This window comes from Misgurnus anguillicaudatus, chromosome 11, assembly GCF_027580225.2.
Source record: "Misgurnus anguillicaudatus chromosome 11, ASM2758022v2, whole genome shotgun sequence".
Taxonomy (NCBI): Eukaryota; Metazoa; Chordata; class Actinopteri; order Cypriniformes; family Cobitidae; genus Misgurnus; species Misgurnus anguillicaudatus.
The window spans coordinates 8,406,722-8,428,664 of NC_073347.2; the positions used below are offsets into that span (position 1 = coordinate 8,406,722).

Sequence of the window (21,943 nt, forward strand, 5' to 3'; positions counted from 1 at the left end):
CAAGTAGCAGCATAGTAATTCACTGAAGCTGATCTGTGTAACGCTCAGGGACTCAGCGAGGCCGACGACAGATGGAGACTCCCGTGCAAGCGTGAAGTCACGTCTCATATTATCCGGCTACTAGTGAATGAACTTAAAACCTACACACATACGGAAAACCAAGTCTTTAACCCAGTTATGCATGTTTTACTGTTATTTCGTATTGAGTACTGAATGGTGCTTCTGTTCTTGTGTTGGTAAGCTTCACACTGATTTGCCAAATTGAGGGCTTGGATACATGAGAGGGGATATCAGTGCGAAAAGCACTTGTTATTGATCAGCCCTCTTCACTTTCTAAGAGGTGAGTTTGAGACAAGCAAGTATTTCAGTAACAACAGTCGATAGGTGTGACAGCCCTAATCGTTATCATGTTGTTTCAAGTTGTATGTGGGCAGCTGGCATTAAAGAGCTGCACCAGCAGTATGGCTCCCCTCCAAAACCTAGTGAGCTGTCTCGATGTCTACTTCCTACAAGCAGCTGTCCAAACAAGCATCCAAATTAAAATGGAATCTCTTAAGTGACCAATTTACAACACTTTACATGGCCAGCAACTTTATGCATCACGCAAATAAACCTCATTGCGTGAAGAACACATGAGACTTGACGAAATTTAAACCACCCGCTGTTGCCAAGGCTCAGTTTTTGACAGATTAATGAAAGTTGGAATGGAGACCGCCCACAAAAACTAGACAGGCTAACGCTCAAAAATGGCGCCAAAGCTGACTGTCGGCTTGGTTTGTCCATGCCTTACGATCTGATATCTTTGGGCTCTATCATAAACACGGCGCAATGCGCAACACAAGTGTCTTTTGCTAATTTCAACCCGGCGCAATTATCATTTTACGTTTAGCGGCACGTTGTTTAAATAGCAAATGCATTTGCCCCCCAATTTTGCGCCCATGGGCGTTCTTGTCTGAAAACGAGGTGTGTTTAGGCACACTGTTGGCGCGTTGCTATTATTTAAAGAGCGCATTAGTAATATGCGCCTATAAACGGGACGACAACGCAGGTTTGCTTTAGAGCTGCAACTAACGACTATTTCTTCTGTCGACTAATCTAGCGATTATTTTTCCGATTAGTCGACTAATCTAACGACTATTTTTTGTTATTAATACAGTGTTCTTTTTTTGATTAGCTATTTAATCTGTTGGATAATCTGATGAATGCTATTTTCACATATTATCTGTTCTGTTGTCAGACATATAGTGAACTGTTTTCTGCATCCTTGCAATTCATTGTATTTTTTAAATAGATAATTTCCAAATCAATGCAAATACAGTAAACAATTATGCTTTTTTATATTATTCAATTAAACATATTCAAAAGCTACTAAAAGGGAACAAATGTGTTTGTGTTTTCCCCTATATTTCTATTTTTAAAAAATGGTGGGTCTTGAGATTACCTGTTGGGTTGAAAAAGTTTAGAAACTCCTGATATACAATAATACACAAGCAAGATTTATCAAGTATGCAGAGGAACAGGAGGAAAAATAAAAAATCCTTATCTTAATTTTAGTACTTGGATCATGTACATTGCCAAATACCTTGTGTCATAAAATAACAAATATTTAATGGACTTGTTTTACTCAAGAAAACTTTATATTCATATGAACGTTTTAAATAAACTGATGAGTTTTGCATCAAATACGTTTTTGTTATCAAAAGACGATGAATAATAATGACTATTCATAGTTCATTCATTATTGCATCTATGATTTTTAAAAATTACGATTTGTCTCATTTTCCTTTAAGTTGCCGTTCGTATCAGGTCGCGCATAGACGCGCGGCAAACGCCCTCAAATATAGACGCATCTGAATCTAAACTCGTGTTCACAGGCGAGCGCTTTGAAAAGCAACCCGTGCGTCTTGCGCTAACATTTTAAAGCCGGCAAATTACGCGAGTGGGGCTGAATAAGTGCTGGCAGCAGCAACCTTCAACCTGGTCGCATGACAACTCACAATTCGGCGCAAATTAAAAAATTGCCATTACACAGAGTTACTACAGAAGGCATGCGCGGGCATAGGAGAGAGAGAGCTCGCGCACAAGCACACAGACAACCAGTGTGTGTGGGAAAACATTGCTAATCTTTCATGATAAACTCAGTCGTCTTCTCTGCCAGTAACATCTGACGTTTACGTGAAAATGCAAGTACAAAACACAGCCAACTTTTAATTCTTTCACTCAGTGTCATGTATGAGAGGCGCTGTCTAGGGGCTTCACGCAGAGAAAGAGAGAGAGCGCGCGTGCACAAGAGAGGCACCACCGAGCGCTCACAACAATAAATGAAGGAGAGCCGTTTTAAATGAAAATAAAAATGTAAATGTTGCGGCCATTGTTGATTTTGTGGCGAAATGAATGTAAACAGCGACGCGTCGACGCATTTTACGCATGTCGACGTATTTTCATAGTCGACGTAATCGATGACGTCGACGCGTCGTTGCAGCACTAGTTTGCTTATCACATACATGAATGCGCAGCAGCACAAAAGCGCTTTTAAATATGAAAGATTAAAGGATTGAAATGTAAAATATTATTATTGAGTCTCTTGGACATAAATGACGACCGATGATGAGACGTTAAAAGGCGTAAAGAGCTGCTTCACCTGTAGCCTGGTAAGTAACCTAAATAAATGCTTTGCTTTAAACAAATGCATCTATTTTTAAATATTTTTTAAATGCTACCCTAAGGATTTATTGTATATGATGACTCTGTACCTGTGGATATGATGAGATGAGACACATTTTAAGTAATGCTTATTAAAAATACCATGGCGCTGTCTGATGGCTGAAACGCTTCGGCTCTCCGCACATTTGTAAAATCTTTATCTCTTGATTGTATTTTTAAGAGTACAAACCTTATTTTATGAGATTACAATGATTATCTAGGATATCAATACATTTACAGCAATTAAAAGCCTGCTATTTGTACTTCTATGACTGAAAGAAAACGACTTTTAAAGGTTTTAATAAAAAAAATAATAATTTCAATAAAAATTAAAACAAAACATTTTTTTACATTATTCTTAAACTGGTGGTCTTCCTCCGCTTAGACTTTTTATCCTGAAAAACTGTCATCTAAATAGGGATTAGACATAGCGGCAAGCGCAACTGGCTTTTAAAGGGGATGAGAGATAAGACTCTCATTGGTTTACTGCACCCAATACTCATTAGGAGAATAGGAACAACCCTTTTTGACCGTGCACTTGGTGCACAAAACATTTTTCCCATCGTTAAATTGTCAAAAGTGGCATCGGACACGCCCATTTAGACCGTTCGCCATGCGCTTTAGACAATGCACTTAGATCGTTAAAATAGGGCCCCTTATGTTTAAATAAATGACAATGGGCTGATGCGCTGGGATTAATGGCATCAGTTTAAAGAAGAATGCGGTCATGAGAGTGTTGCCACTGGAGTAAATCAGCTTCTTTTTTGTCAACTTATCAAGTCAAGTGACATTAGTAAGTTAAAAAATGAACATTAGTAAACTATTGTCCCAACCCCCAATACTAACATTGATCGGCGATCTCACAGGCTGATGATCATAGGACCATCTCAAAATGGGGCATATCGCCCAACACTAATTCCCATATATCACAAAATCTCTCAGGTGATGTGGTTTATCAAGCAATTAGAAAAACAAATATAATCGCAAAACTGCAATGGAAACACGTCAATTTACATATCAATTCACGTACATAAAAGTCACATGATCAATTGTTGAATATGGTATGTGTGGTTGGAGAACAAGACAGAAGAGGTGCGTTCGACTTCATGTGGCATCACAAAAACCGACAAGCGCAAAAAGAACAAAATTACGTTTTAGTTGCATAACATCGATTACTGTGGAAACACTCATTTCACAATCGTTTTTTGACATTTAGAAAATAATGCTTACGTTTTGTGCACATCTTTGTGCTAATGGAAACGCAGCTAGTGTTACACTTTTCATCATAAAAAACAGCCAAAGAGGAGGAACACTGGGAAATGCGGTCGATCGCAGCCCATGTCATGTTGGAGCCGTGATTCGAAATGCCAGTGAATCCCTAAAGAGCTCCATTTGTGAATGCAGAAAAAGCTCAGGGTTAAATGTGAGTGACTTTCTGTGTCTGAATCAAAGTTCTTTGGTGGCGGGAGGAGAAACACAGTCCCAAGTCTCAAAGCAACTCTCTCACCTTCAGGCACAGCAGGCTTCTGTGTTAGGACATGTAAATATAATCTCATACAGGCAGTACTGACTACACTGAAGCTCTTTCCTCATAAGTTCAATATCACCAGGCAACCCCGGGAGTAATGGGGCAATTTACTATCATTTCATATAGGTCCCAGCTCTGAAAACGCCTGAGAGACTGCTAAGAATATTAGACATGGACAAGTCTAATATGGAATGGGGCTTTTTCGTTTATTGCTTTTGGATGGTTTGTCTTATTTCCATACCTGTAAGCTGAGGACAGCACATTCCTGCAGCTACCAAATCTTGAAATTCGACTGGATTTTAAATCTTCCAAGCCTATAGGAGAATACCAAGAAATCTTACTTAAGTCACGAATGTTATTAACGCCAGTGCAACTCCACAACAAGGGATTGTAAGAAATCCAGCTTTAAGGTGCATCCTCTTCTAGAACATTTTGAACATCTGATCTTAAGAAATTTTTTCTAAAAAGTTTCCCCTTTGCCAAAAAGAAAAACTTGCTCACAACCAATTCAATGGTACCATTTAGAGATAAAGTTAGAAGTGACCAAACACATCAACGTTTTTCCTATTTAAGACGAGTAGTTATACGAGCAAGTTTGGTGGTACAAAATAAAACGTAGTGCTTTTCTAAGCGGATTTAAAAGAGTAACTATATTTTATGGCGTAATAGCACTTTTGGGAGTACTTCGACTCGGCGCAGTAACACCCTCCCTCTCCCATTATGAGAGTGAGAAGGGGAGCGGACTTTTCAGGCGAGTCGAAGCACTCCCAAAAGTGCTATTACGCCATAAAATATAGTTCCTCTTTTAAATCCGCTTAGAAAAGCGCTACGTTTTATTTTGTACCACCAAACTTGCTCGTATAACTACTCGTCTTAAATAGGAAAAACGTTGATGTGTTTGGTCACTTCTAACTTTATCTCTAAATGGTACCATTGAATGAATGGGGCTAAGCTAAATGCTATCGTAGCGTCGCAGCGCGCTCCAGCGCCCACGCGCACGCACAAAGACGACAGAGGGATGATTCAACAGTTCTTAGTTAAGGTAATAACATATTTTAATATTGAAAATGAGTAGACTATTCCTTTAAGAGAGATTCTGCACAAAGTCACTCTCTTCACTGCCCGTACAATCTATACTTTAAAGCTTTCTGCGAGAGATTTAATTTTCTTACGTGAGGATAGTAATGACTGACAGGACGAAGTTGGAGGATTTGCCCAACAAATTCTTGACAAATCATGACGGATTGCTTCTTGTACTGCGTCTTTTCGCGCGATCGCGAAAGTGAAAGTAAAACTCGAGCGGGCGCTCTCATGCAGAAACTCAAAATGCGCTGTAGACGAAGAACAATACACAGCAGCTATGATGGCACACAGCTCCAGAAAATGTCTTAAGGATATATTTATATTGCTGTTCTTCAAACCTTTTCAGGTATTTTCATGATAATAAAGAATATGTTTAATAATTATGTGTGATGAGTGTTACTTTTTCAAATGCATGTTATAAACGACTCAAACTAACAGTGATTTTAGATCGATAAGGACTTACTGATCAAAAGACGTACTACATGAACTAGCTGTGAATAAGATCGGCTGTCCGATTCAGAATAGTGATCGGCCACGTATTTTAAGTAGAGTTTGGCATTGAACGGAGCAACACTAGCAAAAGGTGAGATGTAACAAATAATGGACAAAATCAGTTCGGACATTTTGCGTGATGCGGCTTGTATATCCCACAAATCTTTTTTTGTACTTATTACAGAAAGCAACACATATTTGTAATAACACAAGAATGGGTAATAATTAAAATTTTGGGGTGAAGAAATCCTTAAACTGTTAAGCGTCGCCGTCCCGAATACGGGACACCTAAGTTTGCATTAATATTGTTGATGTACATTTTAATCTATCACTACAAACTATATATCATTGGAAAGGTCTAATCCTCCAGAATAGACATTTCAACAGTGTTTTATAAAATAAATTATGTAGGGAGAGTAATTGATTCATTTATGAAGAGAGTGTGCCTCAAAAAATTTATTTTCTGCTAAATGTCACTGTTCCACCAGCGGGATGACTACATTTACTTCAATGTTTGCATATGAATTCTTATCTAATCATGACAAACTGTATATTGTTTGAAAGCTCCAAGAGTTAACTCAATAGGGTGGGGTGAAGCTTAAAAGGTTAAAGTATTAAAGAGCACCTATTACTTTATTGTGTGTATTTAGTGTAATAGAATATGTTCGTGTGGTTTATGGTTAAAAACACATTATTTTTCACACTGTACATTATTGAGCTCGTTTACATGCACACCAATACTGCGATTATAATGGGATTTTGTCAATACTGCGATTATACTTTACCTCATGTAAACGCAATAATTCAATAAAAATAATGTGATTAAGCTCATAATCACAGTAAGTATAATCGCATTAAAAGAGGTGGCGTACGCCGTTTAAAATCGCAGTATGCGTCCATGTAAACGCTTTAATCGCATTTATACCGCACTAACTGAAGTGCGCGTGTGTTTTAGTAACGCACCTTAACCACAAATTCGTTTTAAACACATTGAAGACATTAGGAAGTTTTACATGAACTCTGCCAACACGACTCGCTGTCAGCAGTCTGTCTTCATTCAGAAATAGCTCAAATAACACGACAGCAGTGTATAAAACCTTTAAGGGACATTATAACAATAATTATAACGATAAATATATTAGTGACCACATCATAATGATAACTTCATGCTAATTCGCTCAACGAGCGCGGCATTACCTAATATTGGATATTTCTCGTAATAAAAACTTTTCTTGCAATTGTTTACATGTCACTGAATATGTACATATGCTGTTCTTGTTGCATTTACACAGCGGGAAACCAGCAGATGTCCTCAACTCGCTGCGTTTCGCGTAACTAAACTATGAATGTAGTAGTTTGTGTAATAATATCTTACCTTTTGGCGTAGTCAGTGTGGTAGAAAAATTTCACAGCAACTGCATCAGCGCTGGATACCTGAGGTAATTTTATGTTATAACCTCAGCAACTAATGAGCTTTCTACTGCATTTTAAGTGTGCGTGCACTTCAAGTTCAAATAGATTTGATTGGCTGTCAATGGTTTATCGTTCATCATGTACCAAAATCGCTATCGTTATAGTTGTTGTTGGTGTGAACTCTGCTATTATCTTATGATGTTTAAAACTATATTTTTATATCGTTTTAATGTGAACGCCCTTTACAGGCACTGTCATATTTATCATCTTCATCACGGCACCGGATAATGAAATACATCTATAACAACGTGTTTGTCATTTAACGTAAGTAATGATGTAACAGATTGGTAAGGTAAGGATACTAAAACATAAAAACTGTGTCTACATTTGTGATCGTAGAAACGACAAACAAGCGCTACTGTGCACTGCACAAAACTTGTATTTGAGTCATGGTTAAGTTAGTAGTAAATTCTTAAAATATGAAAAGATCGACTACTTACAGGCTGTGAGTCAGAAGCGGGTGAATTATGATAATGACCGTCTTGTCCACGTCAACAGGCCAAAGTAATCTGTTGCATACAATCCGTGTGTTTGTTGTAGTCCAAGAAAAAAGATTTAAGTTGGAGACGATAACTTGCGACATCGTTTACTTTGGATTTGTGCCTTTTGCATATCGTTAACATGTACTAATACACACTTACACACCAAAGGAAATGTAAAATAGTGAATCAGATAATGCTCTTCAACAGTCTCGGTCAAAGCTCAGGATTTAAGTTCAAACTCCAATGCAACCACTGAACATATTCACTTACTTTAACTTCTTGTTATCTGCACACATTGCTTCATGAGAGAGAATGAAAGTGTGTCATTCTAATGGAAATGCCAATACTCAACTGTGTCAGCTAGATAACTTAAGACGTATGCTGCACCTGTAACATAAGCTCTAGGGCAACACTGACAAAAATAGGCCATTCTGTCCATGTGAACCAAACACGATCCCATATAAATGTATCCGGTCCACTATAACCTTTCAATGAATGGCAAGATTGGAAAAACAAAACACTTGAAAGAAAATGAGTGACCCGCAAGGAGATATTAATTATAACACTGAAAAGTCCACTGCGTCTAAAAATAGCAAAAGTGCTGACGTCTGGATGAAGAACTGAAAGAGATTAAGGAGGGGACAGGAAGAGAGGCTGGAACATGAGTCAATGAACAGCATGCTGAAGGCTGGCAGCTTACCGAGATGACGACAATAGCACAAACAATAGATGCATCACTCTTTCGGTTCTTTATAGACTATGGCTTAACTTGTGGGCATTCTTAAATAAATTGTTGACCCAAAAAAAAAAACCTACAGTAACAAATCTTTATCTACTTACCTTTGTAATGACTTTCTTTATTCTCCTAAAGACAAATCCTTTCCAAATCCTTTTAGTATAGTAAAGAGGAAATCAAATTCGTAAATGTGGCTGACGTCCAGTGGGTTCTCACATTCAATGACTAAGCATCAACTGACATCATTGGTGTCATATTTGATTTGATTTTATGGTGATATTTCCCATTTTGGAGCTTTACAGCCTCATGCTGCGTACACACCAAACGCAAGGCATCGTGTTCCTCTCTCTAGAGTACTCGTGGGATTTAACTTCGTGTCATTCCAATTTTTACTTAAGTTGAATGTTTCAACTTGCGAATACACTCTTAAGGCGAATAGCGCACGCTTTCGCGCAATTTCGCCGCCCAATTCACATCACTCACATCGCCCGTCTTTGCACTGACTTGTATGTAATCTACTCGTGGAAATCATTGAATTCGCATTTGGTGTGTACGCCCCATTAGTCCTTATTTGCTTTGATACACTACCTGACAAAAGTATTGTCGCTTGTGTACAAATTGACCTGAAGTGCCGCTAAAATATATTTCTAATCAAAATTTGTTTTCAAGAAATGGCTCATTTTAATCCCAACAGCTTTTGTAATAATGTTTCAGTGCAAAACGAAACTGTCAAAAAAGTATTCTAATATTCACAGCTTGGTAAAGCCCATTGAGTCAATTTTTGCAAAGACATAAATCTTGTCGCCTTGTCATATAAGGTTCATCTGTAACTAATAATGGATCAATTGGGTCTTAGGTGTGTATAAAAAGACCCCTAGTACACTAGACCTTCACATCAACTGCAAGTAGACCTCTGCAAACATGCCTAAGATTCACCCTGAGACTAAAGTTTTGATTATCAAGAGGCTGAAGACCAGATCCACTGCTGATGTGGCAGACACATTCAATGTGTCTCAGCATCAAGTACAGAGGATAGAAAAAAGATTTGAAGAGACTGGAGACGTTTTTGACAAGCCCAGGTCAGGCAGACCCCGGAAGACAACTGCTCGAGAGGACCGTTTGTCGGCTCGAAAATCCACAGCCTGCTAAAATGATGGACACTGGAAAAGCAGAAGGTGGATTTTTCAAATGAATCTTCTGTTGAATTACACCACAGTTGCCGCAAATATTGCAGGAGACCTACTGGAACCCGCATGGATCCGAGAGTCACCCAGAAAACAGTGAAGTTTGGTGGCAGAAAAATCATGGTCTGGGGTTACATGCAGTATGGGGGTGTGAAAGAGATCTGCAGGGTGGAAGGGAACATCAATAGTCTTAAATACCAAGAAATCTTAGCTATCTCTTATATTCCCAACCATAAAAGAAGCCAAATTCTGCAGCAGGATGGTGCTCCATCGCATACTTCCATCTCCACATCAAAGTTCCTCAAGGCGAAGAAGATCAAGATGCTCCAGGATTGGCCAGCTCAGTCACCAGACATGAAGATCATTGAGCATATGTGGGGTAGGATGAAAGAAGCAGCATGGAAGACGAAACCAAAAAATACTGATGAGTTCTGGGAGGCATGCAAGACTGCTTTCTTTGCTATTCCTGATGACTTCATCAATACATTGTATGAATCCTTGCCAAACCGCATGGATGCAGTCCTTCAAGCTCATGGAAGTCATACAAGATATTAAATTTGGATCTCACAACACCACTACTTAATTTGCTAAAAATATTTTTGTATTTGCAGTAAATTTGTTCAATTTCTGTATAGGCGACAAAACGTTTGTCTTGCCAAAATTTGACCTTTCTGTCGTGATTAAATAATAAAAAATATTTTAGTGAAACTACTTCATTTCAGTGCATTAAACATCATTTGGGAGGCTTTTAGCTTTTCATATGAGCTATTTCTAACACCAACTGATTAATTAAAAGTCAGGTTAATAGCAGGTGTTTCTACAAAAAACATAGGCGACAAGACTTTTGTCAGGTAGTGTATACATAAGTGAACAGGATTTGTTTTCCAAATATTCACCTTTTGTGTTTGACTAACACAAAATCAAAGTCACAGAGGTTTGGATCAGCATTTTCAGCATGACAGACTTGATTTTAGGGTGAACGGTTCCTTTAACTACGCATAATAATCAGTCTGTACCACAAGCAATACCATACACATGCAAACAGAACTGCTGAAATATGGAGTGTGATGAAATGTCTTTGATGACCAACAGCACTCGTGAGATGACAGCAGGAAGTGCTGGGAAAGACAATTATAATAAGTAGATGATCTTGGGCCATGTTGTCTGAAAGACTGTGAGGTCTGAAAATCTTTATGACATGGTAGAGGGCTATACAGCCACCTGCTATACTGATCTCTAAAGATCAGTAAGCTTTTTCTAGCAGCTGGTGTGTATGTGTGGTCAATCCTAACGTGTGACGAGGATTAATATTCTTTGTGCCTGTTAACACTGCAGGCAAAAACAACTTGTAAAAGTAGGAAACAAGGGGAAGTGTATTCAGCAGAATGTGGAGGAGTCTTGAGCTTTATGGACAAACTGACTTCTTGGATACTTTGTTCCAACAGTTTTCCGAGGCCACATCCCAAGACAAAGGATGGCATACACATACACTGAAGCTACAATGAATATGACACCAATATAGTTCTCATTTGCTTTTTTAACTAGACATTTTTCAGTATCTAATAGAGTGAAAGTAAAAAAAATGCTTATGAAACATAATAAATTATGCACTTCAATATATGGAAAAATAATCTGAGTGATATGTTCAAATATGGCATTGATAACACATTGAATATGGTTGGTTCTTGTGCGTTTCCTCATGTGACACGTGAAGAACTTACTACACTTATCTCTGTTGCTATGGATACAAAATGTATTGATCACTAAATAACACAATATATGAATCATTGTCTCTTACAAATGTATCACTTCACTAAAGAAGACATTTGTGGTGGCCCTGCCAGTGAAAACCCAGCTAAAGTATTCTCCTATACAATGTGAAGAACATATAACCTTGATATTTTTAATGTTGACAGAGCAAAATTCAGGTGTTACAGAGTGTAAAAAAACACCAGCATCTCTAGGCACTCTATGTGCTAACTGAGCTGATAGACACACAGAGATTGTGACTCTCACCGCCTTCCATAACCACTCCTTAACCCGTGAGGGATACATCTGTTGTAAGTCTGATGCGACGACACTGAGCCCCCAACACTCCACTTGCACAATCCATTGAATCTGATTAGACCATTAGCATTGCGCTAAAAATAAAAAATAAAATCCTATTTAAAACTTGACTCTTCTGTAGTTACATCATTAAGACCGACGGAAAATTAAAAGTTGCAATTTTCTAGGCTGATATGGCAGGAACTACACTCTCATTCTGGCGTAATAATCAATTACTTTGCTGCCGTAACATGGCTATTACGCAGCAATGATATTACGCAGCGCCTGAAAATACTCCCCTGCTATAGAGGGTATGCATTGACTTGACCACGCCGGAACTCGCCCCCATCGAGTGGCAAACCTTCAACAAAATGGCTGGCTTTCATAGCAGCTGCGGCGCAAATGCTAGTAAAACGCACTATTATAAGCTTAAATTGGATTTAGTTGGACTTGATAGCAGAGGTTGACAATACTTAAGTTACATTAGTTACATTTTCCAAGGATCTGTGCTTTATTAGGATGTTTGTATTGGGAAAAATTTTACTTCACTACATTCTAAAGCATATAATCATAATGTTTATTCTTTAATATTGCAAAAAAATGGTGTACTTTTACTTGAGTAAAAATATGTTAATGTACTTTAACATTAAATGTAAAACAAACATGTGTATTTATGAAAGGTAATAGAATAAAAATTACAATAATATGCTTTGGAATGTATGTTTTCCAAAGAAAAACACTCATAAAATACAAATACTTTTAAGTAGAAAGTAAAACCTCTGCTTGATAGTGACCCTATGTCAACCCACCTGTGGTCTGTGGACGTTGGCATGAACAATCAGATTATCCATTTATTTCTCCTTTCGGTGTTTTTTGTCAGTCTGTAAAACGATAGATACGAAATCTTGTTAATCTGTTAGTACAGTCTATCACACAGCAGCTGTTTCTCATTTAGACACATTTTCCTCGTGGGAAAAACATTACTTCACTTCAGTCTAAACTAGCATAGAATCACACTGTGTATTATTTAATGTTGCACATTAAAATGTATTTAATACCTAATTACATTTAAATTGGGTACTTTAACTTGAGTAAAAGTACGTTAATGTACTTAAATATTAAATGTAAAACAAAAACATATTATTTATGAAATGTAATAGAGTAAAAATGATGCTTTGGAATGTATGTTTTCCAAAGAAACAAAAACACTTGAAAAATACTAGTAGAATGTAAAATCTTTGCTTGATAGTGACCCTAGCAACTTATCAACCCAACTGTGGTCTGTGAACGTTGGCATGAACGATCAATTTATTTCTCCTTTCTGTGTTTTTTTTTCTTGTTTGTTAACCTGTTAGTACCGTCTATCGCACAACAGCTTTTTCCCATTTTGACGCGTTTTCACCGTGTTTTCGCAGATGTCACGCTGTACTCAAATGCTGCCGCTCTGTCTTTTACCACTCAGTGAGCGTAACCGCAGTCCCTCTCGCCGACGTCATATACATACCCTCTATTGAAAGTAACCAAGGGGACTATTTCGGGCAGTCCATAAAAAAACTAAGCCATGTTACAGCAGCAAAGTCCTTGATTATTATGCCAGAATTAATTTCGGTTGTCGAACATTCAGTGCATCCCTAGCACATATGCCGTATTGCAATGATGTCAGTACATCTTGTCGGCTGGAAGTCGCGTGCATCTACGATGAGTAATTTATAATAGAGTCACTTTTCTAGAGCACTTTTCCTACTAATGCCAATACCAGGGTAAAATATATGCCTGTGTAATGCAATGTAATAACAGCAAACAGTTTTTTTAAATAAATTGCCTTACTTTCCAATACATTTGTTCAAAACTCACTAAAGCTGAAGATAAGCCCTCATTGATAAGCCTGATTCAATTCCTAAAGTGCTTAATCGTTCCATCACTGCTGCAAGTCCTGCTATAGATACTTAGTGGTTGACATCATACACATAAACTGAACCTTAAAATGACCACTAATCCTCTTTATCTGTGGGTAGACAGGTACTGCAAAAGGAAACTTTAATGAATTCCAAAAACAATTGCAAGCTGCCCCTTTTTTAAGGTACTGACCTTTAGTAGACATTTTAACTGCATATTTAGTCATTACCAGCAAATGGGCCCTTACATTACTTTTAAATGAGAATCCGTAAACATCTTATAGAAGAACTGATGAAGTTTCAGAACTGAGAGAGATAGAAAAACCGAGAGAGAAATGATCAGTAACCCGTGTCTGTGGCACAGAGAAAAGGTGCAGGCTGTGTTGCAGGTCACAGATAATTGGATTCAAGCAGCAAACATAAAAACAGAGCAGACAGGCTGACAAAGAGAGCAAACAAGTGCAGGGTAAATCTGAATGGTTGTTATTGAGGAGAATTCCAGCAGAACGGGAGCTCGGCCAAACTGAAGAATGTTTCCACACACAATCCTCGCGACTCTCAATCACTCCTGTTGAGGAAAACATTTGAGCGAATCCCAAAGCAGCTTCAAAACAGTTCAACACACAGGTCGTTTGTCAGTATACAAGGTCCGTGTAGTCGTTAGTGATAGCTAAATGCTTGTAACATTTTGAAATGTTACAAATAACTAAAAATATGCAGCTTTCAAGGGCAGTGGAGAATCAGACTGAGAATAAGACCTTAAAAAATATTGTGGTGAAATCACCAAAATTCCCAGATAGCAAAAGACTCCGGGTGCAAATTTGGTGCAGTCGGCAGTCCAAAAAAATTCAGTCTGGGTTATTCATGGTTAACAATGTTAACTATGGATGCTCCGATCGATCGGTCGCAGATCGGTATTGGCCGATAACGGCATTAAATGACTCGATCTGTACTCGCTAAATTTGCAGATCTCATGAACCGATCTTACTGTTTACTTTTGTCATAATAGGATCCTGAATGCGGCTGCAATTAGAGATCATTTTTTACGCAGTGCGAGCATTTTTACAACCCGTTGCTCATGTGCAACGTGAAGATTTGGATTTCTCTCTTTGCCTTTACAGAGATATGTATATTTTCTATGAGGACGCGCTCCGGTCCTAACAGCGCGACGCGTCTTCTAGGGGTGGCACGGTTCATAAAAAAAATCCGAACCGTTCGGTTCGCTTGTCTCGGTTCGGAGCGCGTGTGTGTCGTACGGTTCAACGGTTCATGGCATGCGCAATGTATGTAGCCTCGTGCCCTGTACGTGACCTCAGATAGCGTGTTCCCCTTTCGCGAATAGCACGAAAAAAGAGGTGACTGGTGTGGAGAGTGAGTGCTGCCGGTCATGTGACGTGTATAAATGGCAAGAGGGAGAGAAAAAAAAGTCTGCCCGCAGCTGGAGGATGCGCCAGCGTCGTATAAGTTTGGTGTGTGGAAACATTTTTTATTTCATGTTACCTATGATGACAGCGGAAATAAAACAATAGATAAAACTGCAGTCTATGGGTTGAATGTGTTCGAACAGCCACACGCGACAGCCTTCTCTCCGACCATTTATCTAATCTGAGGTAATGAACAACTTTTACGTCTTTTCGTATTCAGCGCTATTTTTAGCCTTTCGTTGATAAAACGAAAGCGGCTGATTTCCGCGTAGTTTCATTTTGCTAGCGTGTGAAAGTTGCGCGATCTTATTTCATAAACTGCCCCTTAAAGTAATCAGGACAGAAGTGGTCAAAAGTGGACTAAAGAGACAGATTTAAATATTACAGGTGTAAACGTTATGTTTCTCTCTCGTCCACATATACTCTGCATTATTTAAACAGCCTCTCAGTGAAAAATCTTAAAGCTACACTGAAGTTGGCATTTTGATAAATGCAAGTTATCTTTGTGTGCTAAAAATGCACACAAAGTTCATGTAACAGTAAGATGGCAATACACATTCTCTTTTTTGCCATATAAATGAAAAGCATGTTGAAATCATCAATGTCTTCCCTCTCGGTGTGTCAAAATCTCGCCTGGCTTTCCTCAGGGATGTTCCCAATAATGTGCTTAAAGTCAAATTCAGTTTGTGCATGATTACATGATATAACATTTTTAAATACTGTATCCTAAATTATGGATAATTAATACATTAATAAGATAATACATTTCTGGAGTGTTAAAAAAATAACAACAAGAACCGTACTGAACCGAGAACCGTGACCATAGAACCGTGATACCCCTAGCGTCTTCACATCCCCATCAAACAGCGTATACAACACAGATCTATCGCAGACAATTGCATCCTCATGCCGAAATTTTATTATTTGCATGCGTTTTAAAGTTTTGAGTGTTTAAACTTTCATTTTCCTTAGAGCTGCTCTCAAATGCGTACACCCGACGTGCGCAAACACGGCAGGCTGTCATCATTGCACATGAACAGAACAATCTCTCTCACGTCTTAAAGCTACAGTAACCTAATTCATCTCTCGATAAATTCACTCTCTGCTCTTTACTAAATAACTGTTGTACTTCATACAAATGTGTGTATATTTAATTCATACAGTAAAGACTGTGAAGTGTTTTATTTTCATTTTTTTAATAGACTTTAATAGAATTTTAAATTTCTCTTTGCATAAGAAATATTTGTTGTGCTTATTTATTTGATTCTCTATTAAAACAATAATATGCCTAATTACTGCAAGTAATATAACAAAGGCGACATCTGTGGTATTTATCTAGAAATAATGTTAACAGTTACAGTCATTAAAGAGACTGCATATCAGCTTGAAAAATCTGTATCTGCATTGGCATCGGCCGATCACGAAGACAACAAATCAGTGATCGGTATCGGCCTGCAAAAATCCTGATCGAAGAAAAACAATCTTATTGTGAAGTGTTACCAATGTATTCTAATGTATTAAATGTATTAAAAATGTATTCATGCATTTTAAAAAATCATCATGGATCTTCAAATATGCCTGATGTGATTTCTCAGTAATACGCTGAGCTGTATGTTGGCAAACACTGATGAATAAAATGTCTGATTCTGAATTTCTAAACCAATTTTAAATGTCAAGGTCATCTTCAACACATCTTGTATCCAGTTTATTTAATGCAAAAGGAAGAAAACACATTTTATGCCCTGAACTGAGTTTACATACTGCAATACGAGAAACATTTAACAGCTCATATTGATTTTGCTAAAATATGAAGACTCAAAGAAGAAACACAAACTCTAACTGAAATTGCTGCTTGGATATTTAAAAGGGTTTGCAAAATTTGCAATCTAGCAATCGCCTTTTATTTTGAGTGAATGTTTATTAGGCTTTCCCAGTACTGACATTACCAAAAGAAGATGATGTTTATACTAGATGAAAGAATATTAATGTTTTCTAGCTGATGATCCTGTTTATCCCCAATTTAAGTCACATCATAAAAGTTGAAGCTTTAACTTTTCATTTACTGTAATATTCTGGGATGCAATCCAACAAGTGTAATGAAACATTACACACATTATTATTATTATTACTATTATTATTATTATTCTATTCTATTATTATTTACTAGCAGTGAAACGGATCACACTCGATCCGTACAGACCAGGCCCCACGGTTTGGCTGGCATGCATGCGATTTGCAGATTAATGCACAAATTAATACAGAGAAAGTTTATCATTTGCACGTGTTTTAAAGGCTTGCAAATGTTAACAATCTTTGTTTGTTCTTATTATACTTTCCCACCTCTAATCATCTAATCATTGTACCTTACATATTTGAAGCAGACTAAACATCAATTGTTTAACAATTAGCCGACTCTCAACCACTTCGTCGCAATTAAACACTGCACACAACCCGTATCTCTTTAGCATAGTTGAGTAACACCCAGCGGTACTTGACAGATTAATCCTTCAACAAATCCCACCCTAAACACTTTCACACTAGCTGTTTCCTAATTGATAAACCTCAACAGGGGCTGCGCTATCACAGTGTAGCGCCGAGCACAAATCCTCACATCCCATTACCAGACAAGTCTCTTAAAGAACCAACACACACCAGCGGTTTGTGTGCTGTGCTAACATAACCCACACATCAATGAATGCTGGATGCTGCGGAGGACACACCAGAGGTTTATATGCACGTCCAGGGTTCGAAAATTGCTAGCACTATTGTGCCTTCTAATGTTTCTCTGCCTGCATTTCTTACGGAGGAAAAATATATTTGAATGCTTTTGCATTCTCTCACAAATTTGGTAGGGTGATTGTTTTATGCAATTCATGCATCGGGTATTAAAATTGCGTTTGAATGCACGCTCACTTTTAAGTTTCACTTTCCATTCGCAATCGCTCAAACTGTGCAGGGAGCGCGCTTTACTTTGTCACTGATGCTCTGGATCTGTTGCGCACAAATTCCTCCAATGTCATCTTGTCAGTCATTACTATCCCCATGAAGTCTCCCGCAGCAAGCTTAGATGTGATATAGATTGCATAACAGTTACTTGCAAGCTATGTACAGAAGTACACATTCAGAAACTCGCATGCAGAGAGTTGCATTTCCGGCAACCCACACAAAACAATCCCGGCATGTATTCTAGTAAAAAAATTGATGAAGTGATCATAATTTGTTAAAAATCGGATGTGTGACATTAGGTCATGTGGCTCCATGCAGAAATTGCTCTTAAAGCGACAGTAGCCCATAATTTTCCAATCTAAAAATGATCCAGTCTGTGACTGGAAAAACAGTCCAGTCCAGTGGAGAAGTGTAGGAACAGTTGGCTTGCATAGAAATCCAGATTTTTCCAGTATCAAAAACAACAAAAAATTATTTCTTATCTGTGACTTCATTTGATATTTCAGATTCAGAATCTGAAGTTTATAGAAATTTTTAGTTCAGGTTATTTGGATGAAATGATTTTAATTTGATTATTTTATGAGATTATTATTTGTGTTTTGACTAGATGTTTTATCCCAATATTCTACATTGACAATGTCATTTTATTTGGGTTACATTCATTCATTTCAGACTGCCAAAAACTGAAACTGAGTGCCTGCCCAGAGGCCTACCAAGAATTTTGTATTTTACGAGCCTTGATGTCCCAACAGCACATGAGTGAAAGCACACTTTTCACATCCTTTCTTTAGAATAAGTAAAACAGACAATACAAGACAGTGAAAGGAAATGATAAAGATGAATCAGAAATCTAAACACACAGCATTTTAAAGCATAACTTTATGATCAATGATTTATGGTCTTAATAGATGACAATCCAATTTTTGTTTGTTCCTAAAATCAATATCTTATTCATGGTGGACTTTACAAACTGAATTTTAAATTAAACTTACCAGCTGCTTTACTGCTTGTTGGTTATACAAGCCCCAATAAAGACTAAATCATTTTCGTTCATAAACAACACGTCCAGCTCTTAACTAGCAGTACTTTACTGACTGCTTATAAACATCTGGAAGTAATGATTGAAGTATGTATAACTTAACAACTTACTGGTTGTAAGTTCAACCAAAACAAAAAAAGGAAGAGGCTATGAATTAAAACTTGGCTGTCAAACAATAAACACTAAAATAATATGGTATATTCACAGGCCCTATATTTGAGCTGCCTACACAACTAAATAAAAATCTAGGATTCGTATTACTGCTGGTGATAAACTAATATATTGCATATACTGATATTTGGGAATACAAAATCGTTTGTAGTATAATTGAATTGTTATAGGCATTAGCATTATTGCCCATGGATATCATCCATATCAGTCTAATATTTTAAAGGGGTCATAGTGTAAAAATCTGACTTTTCCATGTTTTAGTGCTATAATTGGGTTCCCAGTGCTTCTATTAAACTAAATGTGAAAAAGAACAACCCAGTAACTTAGTTTTGGTAATCCATTCTCTGCAAGCATGTGAAAAATAGGTATTTTAGATTTCACCTGTTTTGTGACTTAGTCTTATTACAATAATACCACCCCTTAATCTGCACTAACCAACTACAGCACTGCCATTTAGTGCAGATAGAAAAAGAGAGAAAAAAGATAATTGACAGCACAATTAAGTTTCAATTTTAACAAACCACCATCGTTGCAATCAGTGTTGGCATTTCATTAGCTCATTTGCATTTTAAAAGACACACCCAAAAATGGCACATTTCTGCTCGCACCTACACAGTGGCATTTTTAACATGTTATTATAAATTATCTGTGGGGTATTTTGATCAAAAACTTTACATACTCATTCTATGGACAACAAAAACTTCTTTTACATCATATAAAATCTCATAATATGACCCCTTTAATTAAACATCATTGGGGCTTTTTCTAAAGTCTTGATAGCCTTTCTAGGTAGGATGCTTACTAGGTTTTGTGAGACAGCCAGAGAAATGAATGAATGAATCAGAAAGCTCATCTACTTTACACAGAGCTCAGCTGGATTAGTAATGCTCTGGCATTATAACAGCACTGGTTACTAAAACAGGTCTCTGAATTTAAAAACTACACAATGGGTTAATGTGCGAATACAGTGTACATGCGACAAAGTCCTGCATTCTCAATCCGCGTAAATTCAAAAGGCACGTTCATGTTAATTCCTGTTTACCGTAACTGTTACTCTCACATCGGGGAAAAACTGACAGCATACACGAGTCGATGAATCGGAACAGAAAATAAATAAATAAATAAATCGAAGCGATCACATCTTTATGAGGAAATATTAAGCGCCATGTCCACTGTCTGTGCAGTATCTATAATGCACTCGTTAAATGCATAAACTGCGCTTTTTGTCGAAATATTGCTTATTTCTTAACAGTTGTGTTCGGCTTACTTGCTCTGTTATATTCTTCAAGCCGCAACGTGTACAAAGTAATAAACCTGTCGCTTTAAGAGATCATCGTTTAGAATTAACCCGTAAAACAGTCGTGATTTATACAAGCGCAACCGGATCCTTGAGAGCATTAAACGGAGTATATCTGCGTCCAAATAGAAGAAGATACATTTATGTTGTTGTAATTCACATGAGCCCTGTATAACACATTAAATACACTAACGTTACACTGCCTAGGGGCTTAATTTTACTGCCCGTGGCCATGACTGACCAAATAAAAACCCTTTTAAGACGTGTAACCTTCACTCGCCTGTTATCTGATCAATGCTTGGTGCGTTTAATAAAAATCATCGCACATGTCTCATGACTAAAATATCACGTTAAGGTTTTGTCCAACATTGCTGGGTGTGTATCAGATCTCAACTGTGACTGGCCCGCGTATATCAACAATGTATGAAAATAGATTTTCATAATAACATGTAACTATAACGTACGAGTGTGACAAATGTACATATGAATAAACTTCTGACCTACCTCTGTTGAATTTCTAACAGTTAACTATAGAGTTGAATGTAGATCCGTCTTGACTCTTGCTCAAGCAGAATAAACTTTGCCCGCTTTTCCTTCTTTTCGTCGCTGGCTAATACACTTGCTAACGTCCGCTAAAATCTCTCCGCGAGCTCCGTCAGCAGCGATCGAAGATCCTCCGTCACCTCACGTTTATCTCTCCGTCAGGAAGTGAAACAATACCGCTGAACGCAGGTGTAGATGACGGCTGCTGCAGATTTCAGATAAAGTTTATCTTCATCTTCTCCCGTCCAGCGCCATCTTTCCCGCGGGGCACGCCGGGTAATCCTCAGGAATCCTGACGCGACGCCGTGAGTTTGTCGCGCGTGTTGGAATGTTGGGATCAGACGGACAGGTGGCACACAAGAAGTGAGATGTAACTTTCCTCCAGAAACAAGAAAAATATCCGCATTGAAAATCAAAAGCTTCATTGTAATTTAAGACAGATTATACACGCCCACATGAAAAATATTTTAGTATACTTAAGTATACTTACTACATTAAAGTATGGTAAAGTATACTAACTGTAGTAAAATTCTTAGATACTTGGCCGCATCCGAATTTGCCTACTATGCCCTAAAAGTATGTAGCCTGCTGTTTTTGTTATATGGGAAATATGGTCATTTAAGTAGGACATACTAAATCTAATTTAGACTACTATTTAGTACAGATATTAGAATTGGGATGCAGGAATAGTGTTTTGAACCCCACAGTAGCCTAGGCTACATAATAAAGTGTGCTACAGTATTAACTACAGTTGAGGAATATTAACAAGTTTAGTTATTACTATAATATACTATAGTCCACTACAGTTTACTATGGCAGCCTAAATACTAAAGTATATTACAATAGTTTTTCGTGTGGGCAGTAAAACAAAACAGCATTCCTCCAACATCATGATGCGGCA

General features: G+C 37.6%; 1 protein-coding gene across 4 annotated transcripts in view; it reads right to left on the bottom strand.

The window, feature by feature from the left end:
* tjap1 (tight junction associated protein 1 (peripheral)) overlaps positions 1–21,454 on the bottom strand; it is a 112,650-nt gene extending 91,196 nt beyond the window's left edge. The window contains exon 1 of one of the 4 annotated variants that reach the window (XM_055169299.2): positions 21,004–21,454. The gene's annotated coding sequence lies outside the window, so the exon portion shown is untranslated. Of the gene's footprint in view, positions 1–7,719; positions 8,219–21,003 lie in introns of those variants that run through there. The other 3 variants (XM_055169297.2, XM_055169300.2, XM_055169298.2) reach the window with 3 other exon arrangements.
* Between the last annotated feature and the right edge of the window lie 489 nt (positions 21,455–21,943).